The sequence below is a fragment of the Balaenoptera physalus genome (genome assembly GCF_965194825.1).
Source record: "Balaenoptera physalus genome assembly, contig: HAP1_SCAFFOLD_1575, whole genome shotgun sequence".
Taxonomy (NCBI): Eukaryota; Metazoa; Chordata; class Mammalia; order Artiodactyla; family Balaenopteridae; genus Balaenoptera; species Balaenoptera physalus.
The window spans coordinates 129,563-145,071 of NW_028125222.1; the positions used below are offsets into that span (position 1 = coordinate 129,563).

At 47.7% G+C, this 15,509-nt stretch overlaps 1 pseudogene across 1 annotated transcript in view; it reads right to left on the bottom strand.

The window, feature by feature from the left end:
• LOC309653975 overlaps positions 1-13,686 on the bottom strand; it is a 33,706-nt pseudogene extending 20,020 nt beyond the window's left edge. Inside the window, exons 1-2 of the transcript in view lie at positions 12,492-13,686; positions 53-704 (exon numbers count right to left, since the gene is read on the bottom strand). The product of the transcript in view is annotated as an uncharacterized misc_RNA (transcript). The remainder of the gene's footprint in view (positions 1-52; positions 705-12,491) is intronic.
• Positions 13,687-15,509: the final 1,823 nt, after the last annotated feature.

Here is a 15,509-nt window from a genome sequence, read left to right on the forward strand (position 1 = left end):
CCTCCACCACCTCCAAAGTTTCCTCCACGACCCATAAAGTTGCCAGATCCACCTCCACGACCTCTTTGTGATCCAGCAGATTGCGTTTCTTCTTTAGGAAGGGCCTTTTTCACTTCACAATTATGCCCATTAATAGTGTGGTATTTCTGAACAACAATTTTATCAACTGTATCATGATCATCAAAAGTTACAAAAGCAAATCCTCTCTTTTTTCCACTCTGCCTGTCTTCCATAACTTCTATGGTTTCAATCTCGCCATGCTTTTCAAAGTAGTCTCTCAAATTACATTCTTCTGTATCTTCTTTAATACCACCAACAAAAATTTTCTTCACTGTTAGATGGGCACCAGGCTTTACAGATCCTCTCTAGAACCAGCTCTCTTTGGTTCCACTACACGCCCATCAACCTTGTGTGGTCGAGCACACATTGCTGCATCCACCTCTTCAACCCAAGAGTAAGTCACAAAACCAAAGCCCCTGGAACGTTTTGTTTGGGGGTCTCTTATCACCACACAATCTGTAAGTGTGCCCCATTCCTCAAAATGTTCTCTTAAGCTATCGTCTGTAGTTTCAAAGCTCAGACCACCAATAAACAGTTTTCTCAACTGTTCTGGTTCCTTTGGATCATGGCCCTCCTCCCCACCCCCCCCGGCGGCGGCGGTGGCGGCGGCGGCGGCGGCGGCGGCGGCGACGGCCGGAGTCGGGCTGGGGGCGACCGGGCGGCGGTTTTACCTCCGTTTTGAGACCGGACTCGCCTCTTCCAACTCGAGTTCAATATGGGACGGAGAGGCCAGCTCTGTTCTATGTTGGGCCATTTTACTTCAGCCTAAAAAAATTTCTTCTAGTATTCCCTAAGGTCTGCTGGGGATCAGTTTTCTTATTTTTCATTTATCTGTATTTGATTTTTTAAAATTGATTCCAATTTTCTGTTGAGATTCTCCATATTTTAATCTATTAATCCCCATCTTTTACTCTCAATATAGTCATTTTAAAGTTCTGTGCTAACTCCAGAATCTGAATTCCCTCTAAATCAATTTTTCTTGTTTTGTTTTTTGTTTTTTTTTTTTTGTCTTAATTTTTAGTCACTTTTTCCTGCTTCAGGAATTTCATAATTTTTGATTGTGTGCTGGACATGGTGAATAAAAAATTCATAGAGACTGAAGATGCTATTACTTTGAACCAGAGAAGATTTACCCCTTTCTCTGTTAATCAGAGTGGCTGATCATTTCAGTCATTTCAGGAATTTTACTAGGTCAGAACTGGGTTGGAGCTTTACTTGTCTCATCCTACCTATGATTTTTCCTGATTTGTGGCCTCCCTGGATTTTTGCTGTGAGCCTGACAGGTCTTTGATTCTTCAATAAATACAGTCAGTTATTGACTTCAGTCTTTCAGATGTTTGAATTCAGCTCTTTAGGCTCTCAGTTCTCACAGCTTCAGAGTATGGCAAATGTAAGGAGAGACCAGCTATGTATTTGTTACCGTTACACTTTCTCAATGAAAATTTGTCTCATAAACACTGAAACATTGCAGATGATTTCACTTTTTCTGACTCAGCCCCCTTCTTGGGGATGGCACTTCTGGGTTTTTACTGTGAGTCTGGTAGGTCTCTGATTCCTCACTTTGGAAAGTTCTCTCCCTCAGGCATTAGGTATTTAAGCTTCCTGCTTTCTATAGGTTCAAAAACTGGCAAATGTCTTGAAGAGGAGACCTAATGATTGTCACAGGCCCCTTTATCTAGCGGGATTTGGTTTGTTCGTGCCATGACTGTGCAGGAAATTTCACTCTGCTTTCTTGGCTCAGTCCCCCATCATCCTGTACCACCCTGACACTAAGGAAATGTCCTGTGGGGGAAATCGGCTTGACATTCTGCTAGATTTCACTCCATCATGCCAGCAAATGAGTTCATCAAAAGGTATGGTGATTTCTCTTTTCCAGTGGAGTATGTCCACTACATAAGGAAATACAAAAGACAGTATAAATGTATTTTTGTTTGTAATTCAGTTTTTCTCCTATATGACTTAAAAGACAAATGCAGTATAAGCAAGTCCCAAATACATAAAGAAAAACTAACAGAATTAAAATGATAAAGCCTGACACTATTTTTTAAATAAATAAATAAATTTATTTATTTATTTATTTGTATTTTTATTTTTGGCTGCGTTGGGTCTTCGTTGCTGCGCGCGGGTTTTCTCTAGCTGTGGCGAGCAGGGGCTACTCTTTGTTGTGGTGCGTGGCCTTCTCGTTGCGGTGGCTTCTCTTGTTGAGGAGCACGGGCTCTAAGTGCATGGGCTTCAGTAGTTGTGGCTCTTGGGCTCTAGAGCGCAGGCTCAGTAGTTTTGGCGTGCGGGCTTAGTTGCTCCGCGGCATGTGGGATCTTCCCAGACCAGGGCTCGAGCCCGTGTCCCCTGCATTGGCAGGCGGATTCTTAACCACTGTACCACCAGGGAAGTCCGAAAAACTGACACTATTAAAGGGAGAAATATTTCAAGCCAATAGCAAAAGGTCATATATTGTATAATTCCATGTCTATGAAATGTCCAGGATGAGCAAATCCATATAGACAGAAAGTAGATTAGTGGATGCCAGGGGATGTTGGGGAGGGGAAAATAGGGAGTAACAGCTAACATATACAAGATTTCTTTGTGGGGGGCGTGACAAAAATGTTCTGGAATTAGATAGCAATATTGGTTGTGAAAATACTAAGAACTAGTGAATTGTACACTTACTTTAATCGGTGAATTTTTTTTTTTTAATCTTGTAGAAGTTTTTATTTCAGTGATTACAAGAACGCAGTAAATGGAAACTATGCTGGTTTACATTAGGCATGCACCTCTACCTGAAACTGCTGTTAGTTTTTGACTGGCCTAAATCTTTATAACTTATTTTTGCATTAGGCACATCTTTAAATTTTTTTGGACCCTGACATACAGGGTAAGTTAACTTCTTCCTTGTGGCAGTTTAGTATGAGAATTATGTTCGCTGGCTAGATTCCTTTAACTAAAGGCCTCTAAGACTCTCAGGCTACCTGTACTAGCTCAAGACTGTACTTTATATATAGATATAAAGATGATAAAATAAAATAAAATAAAGCTTTTGGGAGGTCTGACGTCTTCTGCCAGCGTTCAGTGGGTGTTCTGTAGGAGCAGTTCCACGTGTAGATGTATTTCTACTGTATCTGTGGGAAGGAAGGTGATCTCCACGTCTTACTCTTCTGCCATCTTGCCCCTCCCTCCCCCCAGGAATATCACTTTTAAAGGAGAAGGTATAAACCCCTTGGTTATATGAACTGGAGATTTTAGTAAGAAGTCAATATATTTTTTGTTAGGCACATGTTATGTTAGGCTGTCTCCCTGCACAGGACGCAGGCGCCTTGAAAATGGAAATCATATCCCTCTATAGTACGTCCCTCTTCTTTCTGCTTTGCAGTTTGCTGCTCCACTTGTTCAACCCCACTTAGTAATAACCTATACTTCCCTTGTTCCTGTTTTCCCATCTGGAAAACAGACAAAAGGCAACCAAACAACGCAAAGGTCTCAACAAATAAGGGATATCCAAAACCAGAGATGGCCAGAACTTCTGTATCCCTCATGAAACCTAGTCCCGTGTTCAATACTTAGGTATCATTAATACATGCGTGTTGACTGACACAGTTTAAACTCAATTCTTCCACTTCCCAGTTTAGTTTTAGTCCTCATACAAAACCTGATCATCAAATTCCTTAATGCTAGGAATCACAGTGAAAAATAATTTCTCAACTGACTTCTGTCAGATGAGTGAGAACTAAGGTTAATTCAGTGTATCTGAAGCATAGACAGTGAGGGCACAAGTGGCACAAGATGGGGCTAGAGAAGCAGAGAGGATTCTAGACCACGCAGAGTCTTAAAGGCCAACACTGTGTTTTCTATTCTCAAAACAATGTTTGTGAGCGATGTTTATGAGCAATGTTCCAACTTGCTTTGAAGGTTTCTTGTGTGAAGAATGGATTGGAAGGAAACAAGATATATGGACACTAGTTAGGACCTAATCGCAACAGACAGGCAAGTTCAGTATTAGAATGTTGAGGGAGAGCTGACAGATTCCAAAGAAATTCAGGAGATAAACTGAAGCGGGCTTAATGGGGTATGAGATGGAGGAAAGGAAGGTCTTAGGGAATTAAAGGGTTTACTGCACACATGAGCAAAGTCTCAAAATTAATCATTTGAACGTACAGAGGTAGATCTCCCAAATGACACCGGTTAGGAAGCAACGGTACGCCCTTTAGAATTCCTAGAGACAACACAAATCAACTGTTTCGATGGAAAATTCGGCGGGACCGGTGCGTTTTTTCACTCCAACTTAGTTCCAAATTCCTATTACTCACATTTTCTGTGCCAAAACAACACAGCTGGAGGAACTGAAGGGGATTCCGTTTTGGTAATTAAGGAGTGGCCCTAACACTGACAGTCCCATCTTAAAAAACACTCCCTCTGCATTTTACCCGAGGAGCAATGGCCAGAGCCTCCCTTTGAAAACGATGGGCAGAAATCAGAACATTACACACTGTCCCTTTCAGCTACTGTGAACTGAGCCGGGAGACGACCAATATCCCCTGGCACAGCACGGACGGGCCAGCGCGCGGGGGCAACAGGGACAGGAGACAGCACAAGAGACGAAGCCCAGGCCCAGGGGCCAAGGCCTATTACCTTTCCGGCATGTGCAAAACATAAAACAGAAGCAATATTGTAACAAATTCATTAAAGACTTAAGAAGAAAAAAAAATCAGATGCTAAAGTGCATACTCTAACCACTATACTATATTGCTTCTATAAAACAAGCACTAAACCTCAGGTACAGGAAAAAACCCTTTTCGTGTCCTCACACCTAGGTCAAAATTACAAAGAGTTATTAATTCAGGAGACAGAAAGAGAAGGAGTAAATCTGAATGAATCTGAGTCAAAACACAGTGTTATAACCTTAGGTAAATTCCACAATACCCATGCCTCAACATGGCAAATTCCACAATATCCATGCCTCAACCTCCCTATCTATAAAGGAGTTAACCACACCAGCACTAACCATTACTTGCCTCCTGGTAGCTTGTGAGTGTTAATTATTATTTGTAAGAAATACACAGATCATCAGTTGAAAGAAACAAGGAAAACTACAGCGTTATTATTATTGTCTTGTTACTAGAGCTAAACACCAGAAATCAACATAAAGAAGTTATGTACACCAACAATGTAGGGTTTGAATATGTACTTTGAAAGGCAATCATATAATTAGTTGTTTTACCTCTGATTGCTTTTCCTTTTTTTTTTTTTTTTTTAATTTAAAAAAGCAATACAGGGACTTCCCTGGTGGTTCAGTGGTAAAGAATCCGCCCTGCAATGCAGGGGACGTGGGTTCGATTCCCGGTCGGGGAACTAAGATCCCACACGCCGCGGGGCAACTAAGCCCTCGCGCCAAACTACTGAGCTCGCACACCTCAATGAGGTAGCCCACGTGCAGCAAACTACAGAGCCCACGCGCTCTGGAGCCTGCACGCCACAACTACAGAGCCCACGTGCCACAACTAGAGAGAGAAAACCCGCACGCCACAACTAGAGAGAAGCTCTCATGCTGCAACGAAGAGCCCGTGCGCCGCAATGACAAAAAAGATCCCACATGCCTTAACGAAGGTCCCGCGTGCCGCAACTAAGACCCAATACAGCCAATCAACCAATCAATCAATCAATCAATCAAGTGGGGCAGGGGGAGCAATACAGGAATTTCCCTGGCAGTCCAGTGGTTAAGACTCCAAGCTCCCAATGCAGGGGGCACGGGCTCGATCCCTGATTGGGGAACCAAGATCCCACATGTGGCACAGCGTAGCCAAAAAAAAAAAAAAAAAAAAGCAACACATACCATACGGCATTTACCCCAGAGAACGCATGTTCGCACAAAAAAAGGTACACAAATGTCCACAGCATCTCTCTCAGTAATAGTCAAGAAATGGGAAAAAACTCAGATGTTCTTCAATGGGCAAGTGATTAAACAAACTGAAGTATAGCCAAACCATGGAATACCACTCAGCAATTAAAAAGAAAGCGGCACTGGGACCTCTCTGGTGTTCCAGCGGTTAAGACTTTGCACTCTCAATGCAGGGGGCCCAGGTTCCATCCCTGGTCAGGGAACTAGATCCCGCATGCTGCAACTAAATACCCGCACAGCCAAATAAATAAATAAATAAATATATATATATATTTTTTTTTAAAAAAAAGGAGCACTATTGATTCATGCAATTTGGATGACTCTCCAGGGAATTACATTGATTGAAAAAGGCCAATCCAAAAGGTTACATACTGGGAATTCCCCGGCGGGCCAGTGTTTAGCACTCAGCACTTTCACTACCTGGGCTGGGTTCAATCCTTGGTCGGGGAACTAAGATCGCATAACCGGCAGCGCAGCCAAAAACAAACTTTTTTTTAATTAAGAAAAAAAAAAAAGGTTACACACTATATGATTTTATTCACATAGCATTCTTTTTTTTTAATTAATTAGTTAATTTATTTTATTTTTGGCTGCGTTGGGTCTTCGTTGCTGCGTGTGGGCTTTCTCTAGTTGCGGCGAGCGGGGGCTACTCTTTGTTGCAGTGCGCGGGCTTCTCGCTGCGGTGGCTTCTCTTGTTGCAGAGCACGGGCTCTAGGCACGCGGGCTTCAGTAGTTGTGGCACGTGGGCTCAGTAGTTGTGGCTCCCGGGCTCTAGAGCGCAGGCTCAGTCATTGTGGCGCATGGGCTTAGTTGCTCCGCGGCATGTGGGATCTTCCCGGACAAGGGATCAAACCCATGTCCCCTGCAATGGCAGGCAGATTCTTAACCGCTGCGCCACCAGGGAAGTCCCACATAACATTCTTGAAATGACAGGTTGCCAGGGACAGATAGGGCCGGGGGACTGGGAGATGGGCCATCTTCCCCAGGGGCTATTTTCCCTTGATCATCTGCACAAAAACTTTAGTGCAACTTTATCCACTGCACTATCAGATCATTATGATTTGGTGGGGAGTGGGGGAGCAGCAGTGGCTATAAAATGGCATCAGGAGAGATCCTGTGGGATGGAAATGTTCTGTATCTTGACTGTGTCAATGGCAATACCCAGGTTGTGACAGTATACTATGGTTCTGTAAGATGTTACCATTGGGGAAAACTGGGTAAAGGACACACAGGACCTATCTCACTATTATTTCTTACAACTGCATGTAAACCTACAATAATCTGTAAACAAAAAGCTTAATCAGAAATGAAGGCAACACATGCCTCTTGTAACAAGTAAAACAATAGCCTGTGGTCAATCTCTTTCTCTACCCGTCCCATTCCCTCCCTCTTGAGATAACCATGCAAACTCACTGCCCATACAAACAGGCATGCATTTAATACTTTCTGTTTACTGTATCAAAATGGGATCATACATACTACATTATTACCCTGCAGCCTACCTTCTTCACCCATCATCCCTATATCATAGAGACCTTAAAAAAAAAAAACTATTTTAAGTGCCAAGCAGGATGGCAGGTATAGAAAATTTTCTGACTAGGGCAAATCTGACAAATGTTTACCGTGCTAATGTGCCATAGCTCAGCCAGGTGCACTCAGTGAGAGCATAATATACAAGTAGCATTCTAAAGAGATCTGCAAAAAATGCAAGGTCTTCAGCAGCTCTTCGAGGATCCCATCCCCCTCTCTGCCTCCTCCATGGAACCATCCCATGGAGGTTTAACAGTTTAACTCCATTTGCCCCCTCCTGCTGTTTGTGCTTTTGTTGTATACTTCTGTTCTACATCTCCACAAGACATTATTATTGTCATTTATTTACAAAACAACATATAAATATAAAGGTGTATGTACCTGGGTATATGTACATATATATATTAAACACACACACAGACTTTAAGTGCTCTTTGCTCTTTCCTGCAGTTCTGTTCTTTTTTTTTGGGGGGGGGGGCAAGTTTTTATATTGGTAAAGTTCTGTACTACTAGAAATATAAGATTTGAAAAGAAAAATGAGACTTGAGGATTATCTGTGGAGCTTATCCTCATTCTCCTGCTGACGCATTATGTGTTTATAATTTGAGAACTGCAGATAAATACAAACTGGTCTTCTCCATACTTGCTCACTAAGGAATTCCTCATTTCTAGGAAACGTCTATTTCAAGGAAAGGAAACAAACAAAAACACCTAGTGCACTAGATGATTAAAAGGTACACATTTTATAGCCTGAGTTCGAGAAAAAAATTACCCAAGAAACGGCCTTTTTCCCTAGGAGCCAGCTTCTACTAGGGGAGTCTAGGGTTCTCTAGGCAAAGAAAAAAAACTTGCCAGTTTAAACAGAATAACAGAAACGTTCAGCCAATCAAATATACAGAACTCATCACTTGCAGTGAGGAATGAAAGGCCTGTATCAACAGAAAAAATAAATGGCACAGGCAACGTCTGGAACAGAAAACAAACAGGAGGTACTTTAAAAAGCCAAAATTGCAAAGACAGATTAACAGGGTATGAAATTACACGCCGGGCAATGCACCTGTTAAAGGAAAAGAGGCGCACACCAAGTCTGAAGTCTTCAGAATTCGGTGTTTAACATTACTTCTGCATGCTGCCCAGCAGGAAACTCGGGTCCTGGCTTAATCCACAACGCACACTTCATTTAAGGAGGTGAACTGCTTGGTCTGACTCAGTTTCTTATTCTGTAAAATGAATGCAACACAGCTGTCGTGAGTCGCCAAAGAATTCTGCACAAACGCTTTGTAACTCCAAAGTGCTGTGCAAATCAGAGCAGCCCTTCTCTCCTTCACATTCGTTTGACTTGGAATTTCAGAAGTTTAGCTGAAAATATAGACGACTCGGAAGCAAGGGACTGAGAGTGACCCACACAGGTGGACAGAAATGCAAAAACTGGAGCACCTCATACAAACCACAAGAGAACACGTTCACGTGCACACGTTATCAGTAACAGAAAACGCCACCGGTAGCAACCGTAAACCACTGAGAGGACCAGCAACGACATGTGTCCAAATCCAGCCGGCAGCACAGCCTCGTCGGCGGCAGTGCCTTAAACACAGCTCCCCGCACTCCGCGGCCTAACAAGATCCACTTTTTCCAAAAAGTTTAGCAACTTGCCAAGTACACTGGCATAGTTCACCTTTTTTAATTGCTAAGCAAACATGCAGGAGAGTTGAGACAATCAAGGGAATGTTCAGCCTTCCTCAAAAATAAGATCCAGGAAATTCACGTTTTGCTTGAACAGTTTCATGTCTAAAACTGATCACAAACCTCTGTTTGATGTTGTTTTCTCGCTGCTGGCCAATGAGCCCGGGAAAGACAACGAATTCTTTCAAACAGGGAGGGCTCTCTGCACTCTTCAGCTAAACCAGCGAGGCTTTACCACCGTCACGTTTAAAATAATGAGGAGGACGCCTCGATGGAGTTTACCGGGCTGCGCTAATCACGAGGGGCCTCGGGCGCCCAGGGCGGGCCCCAGCGCCGGTGGCCGCGGGACCGGACGCCCTCCCCGGGACCCCCCCAGGACCCCCTCCCCGGGACGCGGCCGCGGGACAGGACGCCCCCCAGAACCCCTGACCGGGACGCAGCTGCGGGACAGGACGCCCCCCAGAACCCCTGCCCGGGACGCGGCTGCGAGACAGGACGCCCCCCAGGACCCCTGCCCGGGACGCGGCCGCGGGACACGAAGCTCCCCCCTCCCCAGGAACCCCTCCCCAGAGCGCGGGCCTCGCCGCCGTCACGCGGCACCCTCCGCGCTCACCGCGGGCCGGGAAACCCCTCAGGCCGACTGACCCCCGCCCGCCGCCCAGCCTCCCTCCGGCCCGCGCCGCCCGCCGCGCTTACCGCGTTCTTCTGCATCATCTTGTCCATCTTCTGGGCAATGCGGACCACCTCGTCCTCCATGGCCCCGGCAGGCCTGCCCCGCGCCGGGCCGCGGGGGACGGGAAACGAGCGGAGCTGGCGGGGTGGCGGGTAAGCCCAGGCGTCGGCGAGGGCCCTCAGCAGGCCTGACCGAGGCGCTTCCTCACTCACGGCGACGGCGACGGCGGCGGCGGCGGCGGCGGCGGCGGCGCTCCTCACCCGCAGGCAGCGCCAATCCAGCTCACAGCTCGCGGGGGCGGCGCTCCTCCCCCGCAGGCAGCGCCAATCCAGCTCCCAGCTCGCGGCGGCGGCGGCGGCGCTCCTCCCCCGCAGGCAGCGCCAATCGAGCTCCCAGCTCGCGGCGGCGGCGCTCCTCCCCCGCAGGCAGCGCCAATCGAGCTCCCAGCTCGCGGCGGCGGCGGCGGCGGCGCTCCTCCCCCGCAGGCAGCGCCAACTGAGCTCCCAGCTCGCGGCGGCGGCGGCGGCGGCGCTCCTACCCCGCAGGCAGCGCCAATCGAGCTCCCAGCTCGCGGCGGCGGCGGCGGCGCTCCTCACCCGCAGGCAGCGCCAATCCAGCTCCCAGCTCGCGGGGGCGGCGCTCCTCCACCGCAGGCAGCGCCAATCCAGCTCCCAGCTCGCGGCGGCGGCGGCGGCGGCGCTCCTCCCCCGCAGGCAGCGCCAATCGAGCTCCCAGCTCGCGGCGGCGGCGCTCCACCCCGCAGGCAGCGCCAATCGAGCTCCCAGCTCGCGGCGGCGGCGGCGGCGGCGCTCCTCCCCAGCAGGCAGCGCCAACTGAGCTCCCAGCTCGCGGCGGCGGCGGCGCTCCTCCCCCGCAGGCAGCGCCAATCCAGCTCCCAGCTCGCGGCGGCGGCGGCGGCGGCGCTCCTCCCCCGCAGGCAGCGCCAATCCAGCTCCCAGCTCGCGGCGGCGGCGGCGGCGGCGCTCCTCCCCCGCAGGCAGCGCCAATCGAGCTCCCAGCTCGCGGCGGCGGCGGCGGCGGCGCTCCTCCCCCGCAGGCAGCGCCAACTGAGCTCCCAGCTCGCGGCGGCGGCGGCGGCGGCGGCGGCGCTCCTCCCCCGCAGGCAGCGCCAATCGAGCTCCCAGCTCGCGGCGGCGGCGCTCCACCCCGCAGGCAGCGCCAATCGAGCTCCCAGCTCGCGGCGGCGGCGGCGGCGGCGCTCCTCCCCAGCAGGCAGCGCCAACTGAGCTCCCAGCTCGCGGCGGCGGCGGCGGCGCTCCTCCCCCGCAGGCAGCGCCAATCGAGCTCCCAGCTCGCGGCGGCGGCGGCGGCGGCGCTCCTCCCCAGCAGGCAGCGCCAACTGAGCTCCCAGCTCGCGGCGGCGGCGGCGGCGGCGCTCCTACCCCGCAGGCAGCGCCAATCGAGCTCCCAGCTCGCGGCGGCGGCGGCGGCGCTCCTCACCCGCAGGCAGCGCCAATCCAGCTCCCAGCTCGCGGGGGCGGCGCTCCTCCACCGCAGGCAGCGCCAATCCAGCTCCCAGCTCGCGGCGGCGGCGGCGGCGGCGCTCCTCCCCCGCAGGCAGCGCCAATCGAGCTCCCAGCTCGCGGCGGCGGCGCTCCACCCCGCAGGCAGCGCCAATCGAGCTCCCAGCTCGCGGCGGCGGCGGCGGCGGCGCTCCTCCCCAGCAGGCAGCGCCAACTGAGCTCCCAGCTCGCGGCGGCGGCGGCGGCGGCGGCGGCGGCGGCGGCGACGCTCCTCCCCCGCAGGCAGCGCCAATCGAGCTCCCAGCTCGCGGCGGCGCTCCTCCCCCGCAGGCAGCGCCAATCGAGCTCCCAGCTCTCGGCGGCGGCGGCGGCGCTCCTCCCCCACAGGCAGCTCCAATCGAGCTCCCAGCTCTGTTCTTTTTTTTTTTTTTTTTTGAATTTTGAGATTTTTCATTTGAAGTAAGTCTTAATGCTATTAAATTCACAAATATGCTAATTTAAATACCCAAGTCTATTATCTAAGACACACATTGCAAACACAAATATCTATTCTCTCCACATGTCAGAGCCCATTCATTTCATGGTTTGGAAATGGGGAGAATAGATCCCCTTAAACTGCAAGTCAGCAGGTGTTTCTTTACAGTTAACTTCAGCAAAATTCATACAAAATATTAATTAACAATGATCTTCTTGTTAACTCACAAGGAAACACCTTCAAAGCTGCATTTTGTTAAAGTTTCTGTACTAAAATGTAGAAAAACTGAACTACACAAATATTGAAAAGTTAAAAATTCCTTAATTTTTTATTCCTGGTACCACTACCACAATTTACAGGGCAATATACCTGATGTAATGAAAAGAAAAAGAAAAAGACAAAGCTACAACAGATAAAAGACCTCAGGAATGTACATCTAATTGACACTCCATTGCATTAATCAATAGCTGCACTTTTTGCAAACTGTGGCTAGGACAGTCCTGAGCAAGAAGGGTTTCCTGTTTAAGCTGCAGTAACTTTTCTGACTATGGATCATCGTTCCTTCTGTGGCAGATTTTTACAGTTCCTCTAATGCATTCGGGACGACTGTCTCAAAGTAACCTGCAGCTTTCCTGACACCTCCTCGCTCTCTCTCCTGCCAAGAACTGTAGCCCTTTTCTTGTGAGTTTTGAGAACCTTCTGCTACCATATCCACCACTTCCACCACCAGATCCATAACCACCACCATAGGGACTTCCCGAGCTTCTTCCACCAAAACTGCCTCCCTTCATGGGTCCATCATTTGATTGCTGTTGTCCACTATAATTTCCAAAATCATTATAGCTCCCACCACCACCATAGTTACCTCCAAAATTTCCTCCTTCATTGTAACCATCATATCCTCCACCACCGCCACCATATCCCCCATCTTGGTTTCCATATCCTGGTCCACCACCACCATAGCCTCCTCTACTACTGTAACCAGGACCACTGCCATAGTTACCACCGTCGCCTCCAAATCCGTTCTATCCACCATCACCTCCTCCATAACTACCTCTGCTGCCACCACCTCCACCACCATAGCCTCCTCTTCCACCAAGTTTCCACCACGGCCAAAGTTACCTCCACCACCTCCAAAGTTTCCTCCACGACCCATAAAGTTGCCAGATCCACCTCCACGACCTCTTTGTGATCCAGCAGATTGCGTTTCTTCTTTAGGAAGGGCCTTTTTCACTTCACAATTATGCCCATTAATAGTGTGGTATTTCTGAACAACAATTTTATCAACTGTATCATGATCATCAAAAGTTACAAAAGCAAATCCTCTCTTTTTTCCACTCTGCCTGTCTTCCATAACTTCTATGGTTTCAATCTCGCCATGCTTTTCAAAGTAGTCTCTCAAATTACATTCTTCTGTATCTTCTTTAATACCACCAACAAAAATTTTCTTCACTGTTAGATGGGCACCAGGCTTTACAGATCCTCTCTAGAACCAGCTCTCTTTGGTTCCACTACACGCCCATCAACCTTGTGTGGTCGAGCACACATTGCTGCATCCACCTCTTCAACCCAAGAGTAAGTCACAAAACCAAAGCCCCTGGAACGTTTTGTTTGGGGGTCTCTTATCACCACACAATCTGTAAGTGTGCCCCATTCCTCAAAATGTTCTCTTAAGCTATCGTCTGTAGTTTCAAAGCTCAGACCACCAATAAACAGTTTTCTCAACTGTTCTGGTTCCTTTGGATCATGGCCCTCCTCCCCACCCCCCCCGGCGGCGGCGGTGGCGGCGGCGGCGGCGGCGGCGGCGGCGACGGCCGGAGTCGGGCTGGGGGCGACCGGGCGGCGGTTTTACCTCCGTTTTGAGACCGGACTCGCCTCTTCCAACTCGAGTTCAATATGGGACGGAGAGGCCAGCTCTGTTCTATGTTGGGCCATTTTACTTCAGCCTAAAAAAATTTCTTCTAGTATTCCCTAAGGTCTGCTGGGGATCAGTTTTCTTATTTTTCATTTATCTGTATTTGATTTTTTAAAATTGATTCCAATTTTCTGTTGAGATTCTCCATATTTTAATCTATTAATCCCCATCTTTTACTCTCAATATAGTCATTTTAAAGTTCTGTGCTAACTCCAGAATCTGAATTCCCTCTAAATCAATTTTTCTTGTTTTGTTTTTTGTTTTTTTTTTTTTGTCTTAATTTTTAGTCACTTTTTCCTGCTTCAGGAATTTCATAATTTTTGATTGTGTGCTGGACATGGTGAATAAAAAATTCATAGAGACTGAAGATGCTATTACTTTGAACCAGAGAAGATTTACCCCTTTCTCTGTTAATCAGAGTGGCTGATCATTTCAGTCATTTCAGGAATTTTACTAGGTCAGAACTGGGTTGGAGCTTTACTTGTCTCATCCTACCTATGATTTTTCCTGATTTGTGGCCTCCCTGGATTTTTGCTGTGAGCCTGACAGGTCTTTGATTCTTCAATAAATACAGTCAGTTATTGACTTCAGTCTTTCAGATGTTTGAATTCAGCTCTTTAGGCTCTCAGTTCTCACAGCTTCAGAGTATGGCAAATGTAAGGAGAGACCAGCTATGTATTTGTTACCGTTACACTTTCTCAATGAAAATTTGTCTCATAAACACTGAAACATTGCAGATGATTTCACTTTTTCTGACTCAGCCCCCTTCTTGGGGATGGCACTTCTGGGTTTTTACTGTGAGTCTGGTAGGTCTCTGATTCCTCACTTTGGAAAGTTCTCTCCCTCAGGCATTAGGTATTTAAGCTTCCTGCTTTCTATAGGTTCAAAAACTGGCAAATGTCTTGAAGAGGAGACCTAATGATTGTCACAGGCCCCTTTATCTAGCGGGATTTGGTTTGTTCGTGCCATGACTGTGCAGGAAATTTCACTCTGCTTTCTTGGCTCAGTCCCCCATCATCCTGTACCACCCTGACACTAAGGAAATGTCCTGTGGGGGAAATCGGCTTGACATTCTGCTAGATTTCACTCCATCATGCCAGCAAATGAGTTCATCAAAAGGTATGGTGATTTCTCTTTTCCAGTGGAGTATGTCTCCCTACACCAAACCCCTGCTCCAAATCTCTAAATGTCCCTCTCTAGCATACTAGTTGATATTGTTTCTTGATTGCTTCCTTAGCTCGATGATCCTTTATTCAAGTTTGTTTGCTCGTTGCAGCAGGAGTGATGGCCTGTGCCTACCTAGTGCAGGCATATTATTATGGAGATATGGCTTTGGTCCCAGACACCACAATAAGGAGAATATCATAAGAAAGCAAGTCACACGAGTTGTTTGGTTTCCCAGTGCATGTAAAAGTTATGTTTATGCTATACTGTAGTCTATTAAGTGTGCAATAGCATTATGTCTAAAAAAAGTACATATCTTAATTTGAAAGCAGACTTTAAGAATGCTACCCATCATCTGAGCCTTCAGCAAGCTGTAATCTTTTTGCAATAGTAACATCAAAGATCACTGATCACAGATCATGTAACAAGTATAATAGTGAAAAAGTTTGAAATATTGTGAGACTTACCAAAACATGACATAGAGACACGAAGTGAGCAAATGCTGTTGGAAAAAATGGCACCACCAGTAGAGCTGCTTGACACAGGGTTGCCACAAACCTTCAATTTGTTACAAAAAAAAAAAAAAAAAAAAAAAAAAAGCATTATCTGCAAGGTACAATAAAGTGAAGTGCAAT